The sequence below is a fragment of the Sminthopsis crassicaudata genome, chromosome 1 (genome assembly GCF_048593235.1).
Source record: "Sminthopsis crassicaudata isolate SCR6 chromosome 1, ASM4859323v1, whole genome shotgun sequence".
NCBI classification, from domain to species: domain Eukaryota; kingdom Metazoa; phylum Chordata; class Mammalia; order Dasyuromorphia; family Dasyuridae; genus Sminthopsis; species Sminthopsis crassicaudata.
The window spans coordinates 677,669,692-677,686,826 of NC_133617.1; positions in this window are offsets into that span (position 1 = coordinate 677,669,692).

The window sequence follows — 17,135 nt, forward strand, 5'->3', positions numbered from 1 at the left end:
CACAAAAATATTGAAGAAAAAAGCCCCACAAAACCCAGAATCGACCAAAGGAAAAAAAAAAGGTACAGAAATTCACTAGTGACAACAATTCCTCAAAAAGCATAACTGGCAAAATAGAAAAAAAAAGTATGAAAACCCATTGAAGAAAAATATTGGGCAATTGAAACCTAATGACTCAACTAGCCACTAAGAAACAAAGTCAAAATAATGAAAATATAGAAGAAAATGTGAAATACCTTGTAGGAAAAACAACTGACCTAGAAAACAGATCACTGAGAGAGAATTTAAAAATTGGGCTAAATGAAAATCACAATCATAGAAAGGACCTTGTTATCATATTTCAATAATTTATCAAGGAAATCAGTAAAAAGATAGTAAAATAGAAATGGAAATAATCCTTTTAATACCACATGGAAGAGATCACACAATGAATACTCCAGAAATATTATAGCCACATGCTAGAGCTCCCATGTCAAAGAACAGCCAGAATGAAACTATTCAAATACTGTGAAGCCAGAGTCATAGCTATATAGGACTTAGGAGCATCTACCTTAAAAGAATAGAGAGTTTGTAAAATAATGTTCTGGAAGGCAAAAGAGCTGAAATTACAACAAAGAATAACCTATTGAATTAAACTGAGCATAATTCCACAAGAGAAAAAAAATCAGTATTTAATTAAATAGGAGACTTTAAAATATTCTTGATGAAAAGGCCAAGGCTGAATAAGAAAAAAAAATAACTTTCAAACACAAGACTCAAGCAAAGTGATAAAAGATATCCAGGAAAGAGTAAAAAGAACTAAATAAGATCAAACTGTTTATATATAGGAAGATGATATAAGAATAAGAAGATTCTAAGAATTTTACCATCATTGGGACACTTGGGATTCTGCCTAGAAAGATGGCATGAAAGCATTTTTCAGTGATGTTGGAATAATGTAAAAATAAGAGAATAAGAGAAAAAAGGGGATGCCCTGGGAGAAGGAAGGAGAGGAAGAATAGAGAAAATTACCTACATTAATTAGGCATGCCAAAAAAAGCTTTTGCAGTAGATGGGGGAAGGAATGGTGCAGGAAAAGCTTAAATAATTCAAATGTAAATTGGATCAAAAATGGAATACATACATACATATATGTAGAGGCACACACACATTTAATTAATAGTAGCATTCCATCTTGCCCAATAAGGAGGTAAGAAGTTAAGACCATAAAAGAAATGGAGGATAATAATAGAGAAAGTGAATAAAAGAAAATAGTGGCCAAAAGCATAACAGCTTTTAGAGAAGAGAAATGATAAAAAGAGAGAAAGAAGGATCATTAGAAGAAAATAGTATACAATATCATAAATATGATATTGTATAATATGACAAAAGAACAATGACAAATACTGTATGTGATATGAATATTTGATACATTGATTCATTGTTGGCAGAATTTTTAACCAGTTCAGCCAGTCTAAAGAGCAATTTGAAATTATGACTGAAGGGCTATAAAACTGTTACAAGTTATTAAGTTAGCAATACTGTATACTCCAAATAAATTGTTTAAAGACACTGTATGCCAAGGATTGTCATATTGTTGCATTTCTTCCTTCATTTGGATAAGGAATATGCATAAGGAAAGTTAAATGTCTTGGAAATCAAAAATATTAACTATACTTTATTATGTAGAAGGGAGTCCAATGTAAGTTGGAAGTTCTCTGGGACATTAAGAAACAAAATAATTTTCCCAGGATAGCATGGCCAGTCTATGTCTATCATCCTTGAAGCCAGGTGTTTCAGATCTTTCTGACTCTAAGTCTAGCTCTTTATTCATTATACCATGCTACTTCTTAAAACTTAACAAAATACATTTTGCTACTCAAAATAATTTTGGAAAGAATAATGAAATTAATTTTATATAAAATAATAATTTAGTTAAAATGTATATATTTGAATAATTGCTTGATATTTTCAGCAATTCATGTTAAATTTAACTGTCTCAAGTGTTCATTACAAAGAATGTTATCATTAAATTATATACTATTTATTGCTTATTTAACATTTATGTAAAGTTATTAAATGATAATAGAGTATTTGAATTTGAAAAAATGCAAGTAAAGAAAATTGTTACAAATGATTTTGTGGAAAGTATAAGCATGAGATTTTTTTAATGAGTGGCTGATCACTACATAAATTTGGAAAACATTATCTAGTAAATAATAATAATAATAATAATCAATGAACTGAATCTAGAATCATGAAGCTTGGTTTTTCCTCCTAGACTCACCATTAAGGACTGTAAAACTATAGGGAAATGACTTAGTTTCCTTAATCTTCAGAAGTCTTCATACTTGGGAAACTAGGATAATCACATTTCCATAGCCTCCTTCCCAGGGCAAGTTTCAGGATAAGACTTTGTAAAATGTAAAGCCCTATATGTAATTATATGAAGGAAAATACATGCCATCTTTTTTCTTCAGGAAGGCAAAATAATCTATGACAGTGATAAATCCTGGTGAACTTGTAGAACACAGAGATTAAGTGATTAAGTGATTTGTTCACACTATTAATAAGTACACATGATTTAGCCCAGTTCTTCCTTATGTTAAGCCTAGCATTCCATCCACTATATAATGCTATTATTATAAAATAATATTACATTTACACATCTTCCTCATAATACACACACACACACACATACATGTACATATATACCCTTAAAATATAAGATGTAGATATAGAGGAAGCATGTGGGATTTTTTTTTTTTTTTTTTGGTAAAATGATTTAGATTCAACTCTCAGCTCTGCCTCCTAATATAAATTACATGTAATTGTCTGCTCTTGGAAGACTCATTTTAGCTTCAGGAGCTCATTTCCCTCCTCTGCAAAATGAAGGTGTTTGCTTAGATGCTTTCTCAGGAATATTCCAGTTTTAAATTCTAAATCCATATATTTGAGATGAGGACAGTGGACCCCCAAAGTAAATCAACTTCCTTAAGCTCATAAAGATAGCAAATGACACAAATACAAATACATCCTTGGTCTTCTGATTTAAACAACAACAGTGTGTTGCCTCATTGGATTTGAGCTCATTATTATCTTGTTATTAAACTGTTTAAGGGAACAATAGTGGATTGAGATACATCATAATAAAATAACATGTGCCTCTCTCTGTCACACACTATAAGTGTGACTCCGAACAAATCTCTCATCCTCTTAAGTACCTCAGGGAATTGTGTCTACAAAATTCATAAGAGTATGATCTGCATCGATAGAAGACACCTCTTCTTTTGGGAGCTCTCTATAGCTATAAAATCATTAATATAGACACCCCCCAAAAAAGAAAAAGAAAGATAAATTACTTTAATCTGTTGGATTTGGAAATATTTTTCCATTACTAATTAAATTTAACTCAGGTCAATTAATTAATCCTACTTTGTTCAATATACTAAATTATGTTTGTAAAGATGCAAGGATGATTCAAACATAAAACCTGACTCCAGTCTAATTACAGTATATTACAATCTAATAGAAGTTAGAAGAAAAATATAAATTTCAGAGACCACTGAAGTGGCAAAGTAAATAATTTCACAAAGTCAAAGACAAATAAGGTCTATTAAGCTTGAAAGTTTTCAAACACAATTCTAATACCAAAATCTCATCTTTTTGTCTGAGGGCCAGCTTAGCTGTATTCAAAGAGACTCATAACTAATTAGGTTGACTATAAAATGATCAATTTTTCAGAGTCAAAATTCTTGACTCTCAACAAATTAAAAAGAGATTATCATCTCTATGGATCAAAGGAAGAGCCTCACTAATAAGATCACAGATTTAAGCTGAAAGAAACATTAAACAATATCAAGTCTATTCAGAGGAGAAAGTCAATGCCCAGAATGATTGTGTTTTTTCCAAAGTGTAATTATTAGTGTCTGAGGAGGGATTTGAGACCCTCTCTTCCTGACTTTATCTGTACTCTATTCAATAAGTACCTCTCACTAGTAGTACCACTATTCATCTCTCCATCACTGTACTTTCAGATACCAAAATATATGGTGAATCGAATAAAACAATATTTATCTTTTAACAATTCTGTAACTCAGATTTTTCCCACTAATTCCGACTGTCTTCTACAATTATGATCCATGATTTTTCTCTCTTTTATATTTTCTCCAGTGCACAGTACCATGGAATCTCAGTGTTAAGAAATCTCAGGCTCCACCTTTCTTTGAACAAAAAACCACTTCCATAACATATAGCATATGTCATCAGCTAACCTTTGAAGATATCTGGTGAAGAGGAAACAACTGCTTATTGGGGCAGCCAATTTGACTTTGAAATATTAACGACTAGCATTTTATATAGGACTTTACATTTTTGCAAATCATTTTTACTTGTTTTCTTATTTGATCTTCACAGTGAGGTAGATGCTACTATGATCCCTACTTTGCAGATGAGACCAAAAAGGTTAAATATCTTGCCTACGATTCCATAGCTATTGAGTCTGCTCCAAGTCAGCACACTATCCAATATATCCTCTAGGACTTCCTGGAAAAGTACTTCCATTTAGTTGGAAACTATTCTAATTATTAGTAATAATGTAAATATGCATTTATTGTCTTTTATGTGCTAGGCATGATGTTAAGGGTTTTATAAATATTATCTTCTTTGACTTTCCTAACAGCCCTGTAAGGTAAGTGCTATCATTATCCCTATTTTATTGTTAAGCAAAGTGAAACAGATAGATGTTAAGTGACTTGCCAATTGTCATAAAACTATGAAGTGCTTGAGGCTGGATTTGAATTCAGTTCTTCTTGACTCCAGATCTATCATTATATTCACTGTATGACTTGACTCTAATCCTTTCTTTACCTCATGCCTAAATTTGCCTCTTTTGGTAACACCTCCACTCATCACTTTGGGGACAAAAACGCAAATTCTTTTCATGTTTGCCCTTCAAACGGTGGAAAACAGCTATAATGGCCTTTGTTTTCTCTTCCCTAAGCTAAAATTCCTAGTTCCTTTAAGTAGTTCATTTATGACATGAAGGAGATATTTCACCATGGTTTTTTTCTCTTCATATTTTCCAATTTATCAATATCTTTTCAAACTCTGGTATGTTTTGTTGTTGTTGTTGTTGTTGTTGTTGTTGTTGTTGTTTGTCCCTCTTTCTTAAACAGGACCATGACATTAGGGAGGTGATGTCATGACATGCAAATGGCTTGATATAAGTGAGGGAGATTTGTGCAAGGTCACCTGCCTCATTTTCTGTATGAAGGGAACAATCTAGTCATGCTTACCTCCTTTTGGGCTCTTAAATGTTATTTTAAAAATGTCTTCACTTGTATCTACTAAATTTTATCTAAGGCAATCAAGATTATATATGCACATGAGTATGTGTCTGTGTATGTATATGCATGTACATATGTATGCATATAATCCTTTTTTACCGTAGGTACATCAGCTTTACATCCTCTTTTTGGATTATCTGCCAATTTCATCTAAGAATCTGAGGTGATGGGAATTAGATGTCATATTAAAAATAACATTATATAAAATAAATAAAATCTTAAGAGTGATTTTGACAGATTTACAGAATATTTTGTGAAACCATAATCATCTCAAAAGATATTAAACTATTTGGATTGTTTTTTCAAAGGATGTCATGTATAATATGAATGAAACAGAAATCAAGCATTTTTCTAAATAAACAATGTTATGTAAAATTTAAAAAAAAAACAAAGATACAGGTAGGAATAAACTTTATGTCATCATTTTCTAAATAAGCAATCCTCTTTGAAATTTAAAAAGAGAAAAGCAAACATATATTCATACAATGTATGGCTTCTCATATCTCCAGAGACTGGATTGATTTCTGGGAATTATCAGAAGTATTTTTTATCAAATACATTTTGGTTATTTTCTCTTCATGGTTATATTTTTGTGAATTCCAACTAACTGCATCTACCAAGTAGCAAACCCACAGAAGAAAAGAGAAATGTATTTAGTTATATAGCATCCACATATCTAGGTATTTAACACTATGTAATTAAAGAGATATTTAACCAACTTTTCACTTTTAATCCTTAATGCTTTATCATTTGATAGATATAATGTTTCAAAATCTATTTATTTTTAATCTTCTCCCTCTCAGCTTGTCACAGATTTTCTTAAAATACTACATTTTGTTGTTCTCCCTCAAACTAACTCCCTTTTTATGGTCCCTCTGGGGATGCCTTTTTCAAGACAAGGTCGTGCCTTTTTAGATCATTATTCCCAATACTGAAAAGACATTCACAGCAATGTGTAATCTTGATTTACAATCATTCTTAGAAGCTCAGTTTTCTTAAAATGTAATTTCCTGTTCATGCGTGTAGTTCTCTGATATTTTCAAAGGGATTCAGACACATGAGGAGGAACATTCACGAAATGTGTTGAGTTAAATAGTATTGGAACTCAGGAAGCTCAGCTTCCACCTCTTCTTCCTTCAGAACAATTAAAAATACATCCTTAATGGCCTTGCGGATGATGAACTGAAAGCTTTGGGTTATCCTCACCTCATGTGATGTCACGAAGCCCACTGGAATGTATTTCTCCTACAGGAGAACACAACAATATTTTTTTAAAAATGTGGATTGGTATGGGTAAGCTCTTTATGAAGCTGCAGAACAGACCATGAGAAGGAGAGGTGACAAATACCTGGAAAGTCAAATAAATACCACTCAATAAATCACCACCTTCCCTCCAACCCAGATAGACATAGTCAGAAATTTAATTCCAAGATCCCTAGATATAATAGTACTCCCCTAACTATGACTCTTGTTTTCAGCGTGGTTCCCTCACTAATTATTGAAAACACAAACCTAATGAAAAATAGTTCTGCCATCTTTGCCACTACCACCACCAACTGTTGCTAGGAGTGAAACTGCTATGGACAGAGACAGCTATGCTCATCAACTCCTGACAAATTAATACCTGCAGGATAGACAAACCATTTAGGTGAAGCAACAAGATACCCTGGGAGTAAGTTAAAAGGTGGCAAGACAAATAAAACCAGTCATTACCTTGAGCATCTCTTCCCATCAGACTAGGATGGAGACAGCCCAGGACCTAGAGTTCAAGAACTCCCAAATAGTAGTATCCCCACTCCCATGTAACTGACCCTGTTCCAATCCAGTCCCTACAATTTTAATCCAGAGATGTAACCCTAATGGAGACTTGATCTGTCAACTTTCTCTGCAGGTACTAGAACCTTCCTCACCAATAATTGTTACCAAAGACCAAGAAAAAAAAAAAAGTTATGCCAAAGTCCTTAGCATTGCCATCTGACGCAACACCATAAATATATAGATTTTATTGGTAGAAATACTATCTAAAGGGATATATTGTTATAAGCTTCCTTGATATAGTCTAGCCATTTAATATTTGACATATAATAGAAACTTCATATAACCATTGTCTCTCCTAGTATAATCTGATACCAGCAACTCTTTTTCTTTTCTAATTATATTCCTATACTTAATACATTGCTTTGAATATAAGTACCTAATACATGTTTAATCCATTCATTTGTTCATTTATTCATTTATGATATTTTGAATAAGGTCTTGGAAATTTTTTAAAGTTCTCTTACATCACACAAATGATCCCCTTTATCTGTAAAGCACTTCCTCTTAATGTTTGCACAGTGCAACTACTAATTTATTTTAAATCATGGGAGTATATCTAACATAAGGACTTTATTTATTGGGTGATAGAATGTCTAGAGAACTGGGCCTGGAGTTGGGAAGATTTGAGTTCAATTTGACTTTAGAGCCTTATTAGCTGTGTGAAACCAATGGGAAAGTTACCATACTATTGTCTGCCTCAATTTCCCAAACTTAAAATGGGATTAATGATAGCATTTATTTCCCAGGGTTGTTGTCAAGGTCAAATGAGATAATATTTTTAAATAACTTTGCAAAACTTAAAGTGTTATGTAAATTCTAATTATTTGTACTTTTGCCTATCTATAAGCATATAGATCTATGATGACTCATATGACTCAGCAAAGAATCAGATTATTGGATACACTGATCTCAGAAGGAAAAATAAAACAATACCTCAAATATTTCCCATGTGGCCAAAATAATGTATTTTTCAGCTCTATAGCATAATTTGGTTTCATTTTCTGAACAATAGTATGTCACCTGCCTATCTGAAAGATAATCAAATATTGGAACCAATTTAAACTTAGTATTTGAATTTTTGGACCATGGCTTAAAATAGAATAATAAAAAGAATAGAAAGCATTTCAAAAGAGCTGATAAGAATATGTTTGTCTGATGTCTAGCACATCTAATTTAGAAAAAAAATGTTTTTAAAAGTTAAAAGAAAATTTTGGTTTAGGATTTGGCCTACTCAGTAAGAAAAACTCAGAAAATAAAGTACATTAAGACAGAAAGCAGTTGGAGTGTGACCTGTCCCTTATTTAAAATGTACACTGATTTTTTGTTAAAGACAAGAATAATTAACTTCCCTATAAGGACAAAAGTGTCTTGACTGGTATATATAGTCAATGAGAAGATGGGATTAGTAAGATCTCAGTTCTTCTTTCAGTATAGTATTTTTAGGAAGATGGGCTCATGCCCACTGTTCCAGGCTGGCAACCTAGTACCCAAAAGCTAAACAAGATTTAAAATGGTGTCATTCAGACTGGTTCTGTACAAATAACTGACTTTGCATAAAACTGAAAAAGGGTTGGAGAGGGAAAATCTTGGCTATGTTTATTGACCAAGCCATCTTTCACAAAGTAGTTATAATATAGGAAGAATATAATTATAACATAGGAATATAAATTGAGATAGAAGACCGTAGGAGGAAAAAGCAACAAAAAACAAAACCCCAAGGACAGACTTAGTAGTACAATTCTAGCCCTCCAATTTCTTTATACTAATATTAAAGTATAGCTAACAGGAAAAATGAAGTCAAAGGTTCATATATTGAGGGAAATTTGACCTTGGTTACCATTGAGATTTGGTGCAATGGGATAGTTTGTGTAGATATAATAAGAAATGATAGGAAGAGGACTATCACAACATTATAATTTGCCTATATGCAATAAATACATATATATATATATATATATACACACATATACACATAATGTGCACATATATATCAATATATACATTTATTCTTCATGGAATTGTGTATGTATATATGTATGTATGTATATACACATATATGTATGCATATACACATACATAAATATGTTTGTGTCTGTATATGTGTGTCTGTGTATGTGTGTCTGTGGGTGTGATATTCATGGGAGACAGTTCACAAAGCAGAGGGAGGAAACAAAGTAGAGATAAGTAGAGAGTATTTGAGTAAAGATAAATAGAAACAAAAAGTCATTTTTGTCATCTGAGTATACTAGTGACCACATTAGAAAGATAATATAAATGGAGAGTTCAAAAATGCAAATCTGAGACACAAAGGCATTATAGAAAATATGATCACTTACGGAATCCTAATTCTGGAAGGTAGAAATGCAGGTTCTATAACAAAAAGAAGTTTAATACAGAGATAAATATGAATTAGGGAATCTAAAGTTACCTGAGTAAAGAATGATAAGAACATGACCTGGCAGCAGTTCACAAGTTTAAAAAGAAAAAAATGAAGGCTTTAGCTGACTGCAGAGAAACCAACAAAGAGGCTATTGGAATAGTCCAAGCTAGAAGCTGATCCAACAATGGTGGTTATGTGAGTCTCAGGATCAAAGTAGAAATATATGTCATGAAAATATAAAAGATAAAGTTTGACAATGGTTTGGATATGTGGGGAGAGAATGATCAGTAAAGGATGACATCAGGGCTTTAAACTTGGGTGATTGGAAGGGTTGAGCTGTCCTTACCAATCACAGGGAAGTTCTAAGTTTTGGAGGAAAGATATTAATTTCTGATTTGGATATGTTGAGTTTGAAAATCTTATAGGACATCTAGGTTGAAATGACCAATAAGCTGTTGGGGATTCATGACAGAGGCAGAGAAAAGTTAAAATTAGTTAATATATAAAATTGGTGAGAGGTTAAGTAAGCTACTCATTTACATAGAGTCATAACTCTTGGGGGATGATGAGATCAACAATGAGTGAAAAAATGAATGAATGAAATAAAAAAAAACATTTATTTTTTGCTATATTCAAAGCGTTGTTTCAAATATTCAACATACAGATAGAAAAGTACTGGCATTTCTCTCAAAGAATATTTAACTACAATATTTTAATCACAAGATGTATGGAAAGTTTCTACAACCCTTTGGGTTGAGTAGTGAAGTAAGTGATTTTTCTTTAATGTCATCTCAATGGGTAAAGCCATATTATTTTCTAATGTTGACCCATTTGAAAGTGCCAATGACTTTTGGATTAAAAAAATACTTTCAGTCTTTAATCTTTAAGTCTTCAGTAGTTTTGCCTACTGAGAAGAGAGCATCTGAAGAGTAAGTTACCTGGCTGCATCTCCCTGAAAAATTATGGGAAGAGTAGGATCTGCTATCTAAAAAGTATTGCTATTCTCAAAGGGTATTGGAGGTATTGGGTACTATATTGGGAGGATATAAGAGAAAAAAAAAGAGAGGGCCCAGGACAGAGGTATGAGTAGATCCACAGCTAATGGATATGACTTATTTGATAATCCAGCTGAAATAGCATTCTTAGAGAAAGAGGGAAATTGGAAAACCAGAGAATATCAGTGAGAAGTCTTCAACAGTGTTAAATATTTTATGAAAATCAAGAAGGATGAGGATACAGAAAGGATTATTGATTTGGCAATTATTGATATCTTTAGAGGGAATAATTTCAGATGAATAAAGTTGAAAGCAAGAATGAAAAGGCTTTAGAAAATAGTAAGAAAAAGAAATGGAGGCACTTAGTCTAAAAGATTTTTTAAAGAGTTTAGCTGAGAAAGAGAAGAGAACTATAGGACAATAGCTAAGAGGATGAATGAATTGAGTGAGAAGAAGGTAAAACAGTGGAGAAAATCCAGAGAAGGTGGGAAGTTTTGATGTATATGTAACATGGAAAGAGATTGGCTTTAGCAGGAAGATAGAGAGATTATGGATGGCAAATGAAATTGAGCAGTGGTTTAGGTATAATAAGAGATGGAGAAATGGAATGATAAAAGATAATGATCAAGATATGTCTAATTTGAAGTTATTTAATATAGAATTTGAAATTGTGTAGGTGATAACAAGATCAAAGATATGATTATCTTTGTGAGTAAATGATTTGAAATGGAACAGTTGTTAGCTTTGAGTAGATTGAGGAAATAGGAAATGAGAATATTTGAGCATTGATGTTATAATACCCCATTATGAGAACAAGAATTGAGATGGCAAGGTAATGAGTTTCCCATCATTGAAAATACTCAAAAATTGGATGATGACCAATAAGATCTATCAATCTTTTTTCTACACAATTATATTAGAATATGTGGCTTTATGATTTTCAAACACTTAAATGTTTTAGTCTAGAACCTTTGACTTTGTACCTTTCCTCATATCTCCCATATACAATAAATCTTCAATCTTGTCAATTCTACCTCAACAATATTTCCTGAATCCACTTCCCTGTTTCCTTCCAAAAGGTCCTCAGTACTTCTCACCTGGACTAAATTGTCTCATATTCCTAAATTGTCTTCCTGCCTCCATTTTTTTTTTACACTTTTCAATCTGTCATCCACAAAATTGATGTATTGAAATTCCTATATCTAACAATGTAATTCCCCAACTCACAAAACTTCAATGGTTTTATCATGAATCTAGAATAAAATATAAATCTGGTTTTCCAGTTACCTTTGAATCTTCCCTTTCCTTTATCTCCATTACCACAACTAGTCATCTGCTAAGTCTTATAAGTTTCATCTCTATAGTTGCCTCTTTATGTTATAAATGAAAAGTTTTAATTAAGGTGCTTGGTTTCTTATCTGAATTATTTGAAGTCTTCTAAGGGGTCTTTTTGCCTCTAGTCTCTCTCCATTCTCCAATACATCTGTCTCACAGAGTCAACATAAGTCTTTCTTAATGTACAGCTTTGCTTTTGTTATTCTCCCTCATACCTCCTGAAATCTTAACCTTAAATGATTAGTCATTATCTAATAAAAACTCTTTGGTCTAGTGTAATAAGACTAATATCTCTCAGCTTTTCTTATTGCACAAATTAAGGTTATGTCTTTCCTATTCTCTCCAATAAGGGATACATCCCTTCCTTTTTATTGTGATAGGAACTCCCTCCTAACCCTCCCAAACAGATAAAGTGGTATCAATCCCACATAAACCCTGCTTTCCTGATGCATCTTTCTGGTAACAAAAAGTAAACATGCTCTCAAGTAGGTTGGTTTAGAGCCTCCTATAACTTCAAAGACACCTGAATAACCAGAACCTGCATTAATATTATAGGCATGCTGACTAGACACATTTTGATACAGATACTTGGAGAGCTAAGTCCTATGAAATCCTTATTGCATATCCTTTCTGTGTTACAACAAAGTAAATCTCCTTTTATTAACTGTACAATGACTTGTGAGTCTATTTCATTCCAACATCAAACCTGAACTAAAAGCATGACCTCTAACATTAGACCTCTAACAGCTAGTATTTAGACATTACTGGTGTGGGGTAACTGTGTATTTGTCCCTAAGGTGACTATAGCATTCATGGCTCAGATAGGAACAATAAGGAATAATACTAAACCAGCAAGATTCTCCATTTCTTTCTTGAACTTGTGATTTCATTCATATAAGGAAACTCTCAGGGAGGAAATTCTCCTTACCAGTACAAATTGGCAAGTCTTCTGGAATTTTATCTTTGAAAGGTGTTTATGACACCGAGAGACTAATGCTTTGCAGAGTCTAAGTATGAGTCAATAGGAATCAAAGGCAGACCTAGACTCAAGTTCTTTTGCCTTCAAGTTGTTCCCTGGATCCTTTTAATTAGCAAAGGATAATTATTCAAAATAAAGAGGTAGCAAATTATACACTTCCTTCTCATTCCCACCCTTTTGTGATGGTCACTGTACCACAGTCTTAGTAGATCTGAAGATCTTTGTATTATCTCCTGAGGAAGTTCATCTGCTTCAGGACAAATACATCATCACAGTGGGATGCTACCATTGAATCTTAGAAATCAAGATTTCCATAAAATATTTGAAAATAGCTAGACCAGTAGAGATTCTTAACAAAGGATTCTAATATTTGAGGGGTAGTTGTGTGGGAAGTTATAACACCAGGTGAGATTTAATAAAATCAAAAGTAAAAAGGGAGTATATGGGTTTTGTAACTATAAAACATTAGGTATCATCTAGTATATGAGTTATTAACATTTTTTTTTAATTTCATGGACCTCTTGGCAATCTGCCGAAACATATGGACTTCTTCTCAGGAAAAAAATGCATGAAATAAAATAAAAATACATAGAAAGAGCTGCCAAGGAAACAAATTATACTAAAATTAAGTTAGCACAATATTTAAAAAAGCTCACAAACCCTAAGTTAAGAGCTTTGATATAGTTCAATCTTCATATTTGAAAGAAAGAAAAACTGAGGACTAGTTAAACTACTTGATTTAAGCAAGGTCAAGAACTGAAATTAAAACCTAGATCCTCTGGCTGTAAATCTCACATTCTTACTATTACACAATGCTGCCTTTATAAACTGTAGAATCTGGATATGAGTTGCTTAAGTGCATTCTGACTAATGCCAGCCTCCACAAACCTTTTTTATTTCCAGTAGAACTATTTTACATGTGTCAATATTTAGAGACACCTTTCATTTTATGCTCAAGCTGTTTCAGCTTCTCTTTTTAAGAGTCTGTGTTTAATTTATAAGGAAACTGATTATGTAACTGGATCCATAAGAAATGATGTTGACTTTCCTTTTCAAACCTGCATCCCAAGGAGTCTACCTTAGGGAATGTTTAGTATGATTACTTCCTATAGCCAATTCATCTCTTCACAACCCCCTACTCCCTAAGCCAAATAACAACCACAACATTAACAGCAACAACAAGACAAAAACCCATACAAACAGAGATTTCTGCTCTTCCCTTGTTACTGGTGAATGGAATCATCTTCCAGAAAAATTCACTCTATTGTGACATTTTCAATTTTTTTTTTGATATTTCCATTGAATTTGGTAGTATCAACTCCTCGCTAATCACGTATGCTCTTCACTCCTTGCATTTTTGTGACACTGTTCTCTCCTTGACTCCTACAAGCTGTATGACATTGCCTCAATCTTCTTTTCTGCAGGTAGTCATTAATACCTTCCTCTATCCTCCAGGGATCTGTTCTTAGGCTTCTAATCTCTTCAGACACTCTTTCTAAGACTGAGCAATTATCATGCCTATTTGATTTCTGGTTCTAATCTCTCTTGAGCTCTGTTTAGCAAATTATATCACAAACTGCCTTCATTTGGATCATTTCTACTAAACTCAAACTTAATATATACAAGATGGAGCTTGTCCATTATTCTATTTCTCCTATTCCTTCATTCTGCTTTTTCTGAGTTTAAGGTATTATCATTTTGCCAGTCACCCAGATTCACAATATTGAAGTTGTCATTGTTCTCTTTTCTTCACCTCCACACATATCCTATAAATTATCACATCTTATAGATTCTTTGTCTGTAACAATCTTGTATCTATCCCTTTCCATTCACTCCTATAGCCATTGTTGTTGATAAGGGCTTTGTCACTTCCCATCTAGACCATTTTAATAAATCTCCCAATTAGAATAGCTTTCCTATACATTCTATCCTCCACATGACAGCCTAGATAATTGTACTAAAACATGTTGGATCTTGCTACTGTCGTGTTCAAGAAGCTTCAGTATTTTTCTCTTACCTCAATAATAAAACAAAAGCTTCTCAGATTGGGATTTGACTTCTGATGGCTTCTCTAATCTTATTTCATTTTCTTAGACTGTTCTAGACAAAGTAGTTTTATTCATGCTACATGAACTCAATCTTTTACTCCTCAACTTTTGGGCACTCTCTCCTGCCCCTTAGAATTCCTAGCTTTCTTCCATTCCTGAAAAGCAGAAGCTGTTTTGTGAAAGTGTTACATAGGTCAATGATTGGAATATAGAAGGAATTTATTAAGTGCTTATTGACAACATACAGTGGGAAGTCTTCCTGATTTTCCCTTTTTCTAATGTCATCTCATTCTGCAAATTATCTTATTATAGGATCAAAGAAACATAGACAAAGGAATGCTTAGCTATTTTGGATTCTCTCTCAGCATATAGTTAGTTTCTGACAGTGGTTTTGCTTTATCTTTCCATCACCAGCATCCATCAACCCCCAGCACAGTGCTTTCCATACAATAGGCACCTAATAAGTAGTTTGGGGATTATTGGATTCACAGTCCAGTAATAGCAAGTGGAAGATCATTATAATCTGGAAGAATTCACAGATTTCTCATGAGAGCTCAGTTATGCTGAAGAAATAACATCTTGATGATAAACTTCATTTTTGATCAATTTTTTTTTCATTCATTTATAGTCAGTTCTGGCAGTGGATGAATAGCCATTATATGTCAACTTATTTTATCCTCACAGCAATCCTAAAAGGGTACCCAGTTTGTTGAATTAATATTAATGATTAAATCAATAAACATTTACATAATAAATATAACATGTTTACAGTATATCAGGTACAGTGCTAGGCATTATGAATACAAAGAAAAAACTTGAAAACAGGCCCTGCCCTCAAAGAGTTTACCTTCTAGCTCATAAAAACACCATGTTCAAAAATAGGTGAATCCAAGGAAAATGAAATAATTTATTGTTATAAACTATAGTTTCACATAGGTATCAGTATCAAAATTTTTATGCAAAGAGATATATTTAATATGTATTAGTTTTACTGTTGTTCCCAAACTGTAGAAGCTCTTTATTGAAGAAGAGTCTTTGTGGCATTTTCACTAGACTTTGAAGAATGGGTGGAATTGGGTGGAAGGATGGCGGTAACTTGCAAGTGAAAGTTTTTATTTGTTTCATTCATTATCAAATAAGCATTCATTTCCTCTCCCTTTCATCTCAGTTCTTTGCTACTTGGGGCCAAGAAGACAACAACTGCAAGACCTTTTAACACATATAGAATCAAGAAAGGTTATCCATGTCTGTGATCATAGTTACTGGAGAGGCTGAGATGGATCAATCACTTGACATTGGAAGTTTTGACCTGCAGAGGCTAAAGAAGATGGAAGGTTGCATAGGCAATGTTGTTATTAAGAGATTGAGGGATGAATCACTAGGTTGCTTAAAGAAGGGTGAATTGGCCTAGGTCACAAACAAAGAAACTCTAAGTTTATATGATGAGTGAGTCTCTCAGTGGCCTTTGCACTTCTGTCAATGAAGACAGGGAGACTCAGTTAAAAACAAAAAGATCCAAATATGAATAATCAAGCCAAATAAATCTTCACAGATATCATTTCTGAAAAGTTAACTTGAAGTATTTTAGTACTTTTTCTCCTAGTTTTTGTTCCCTCATTGCATATGACAACTTCAGTTACCTGTTGCAAAATGACCTTGTACTCCATGTTCTTGTCTAAGAAAATCTCATTTTTAAAGAATGCAATGTCCTTCTTTCCTCGATGAACTTCCCTCCCCCAACTCCTTCACCTCCAACCAGCAGCTGCTCTTGTTGACTCAGAAATTCCAGATGAGATTGTACAGCAACATGCCTCAGGGTAAAACCAAGCTAAACAGTGCTCAGTTCAAAGTTCCAGCATGTAAAACTAATTTTGTCAATGTGTAGTCATACTCTGCAGTGGCAAGGAGTGGGGGAAGGTGTGGGAGGGAAGAAGGGAAGAGGCAGACAGAGAAGTGGTAATATCAAAGAACCCCATTCCCACAAAGGGAAAAAAAAAGGTTAGTTGAATAATTTGGCTTCTATCAAGTACATCCCCTCTCATGGAAATCATGTAAGAGTTCACAAGCTAAATATTGGTGTGTATAGAGAGGTCAAGAACTTGAGTGACAAAACTTCCCAGGATCCTTTTATGGCTGATGAAAGGATAAGGAGTTTAGATTCTATACTCAGAATTGAAAAGAATCTTTTAGAAAGATCACCAAAATTACAAAGCCTCTATTTTATTTTCAATAAGGAAATGATGTCCATAGTTG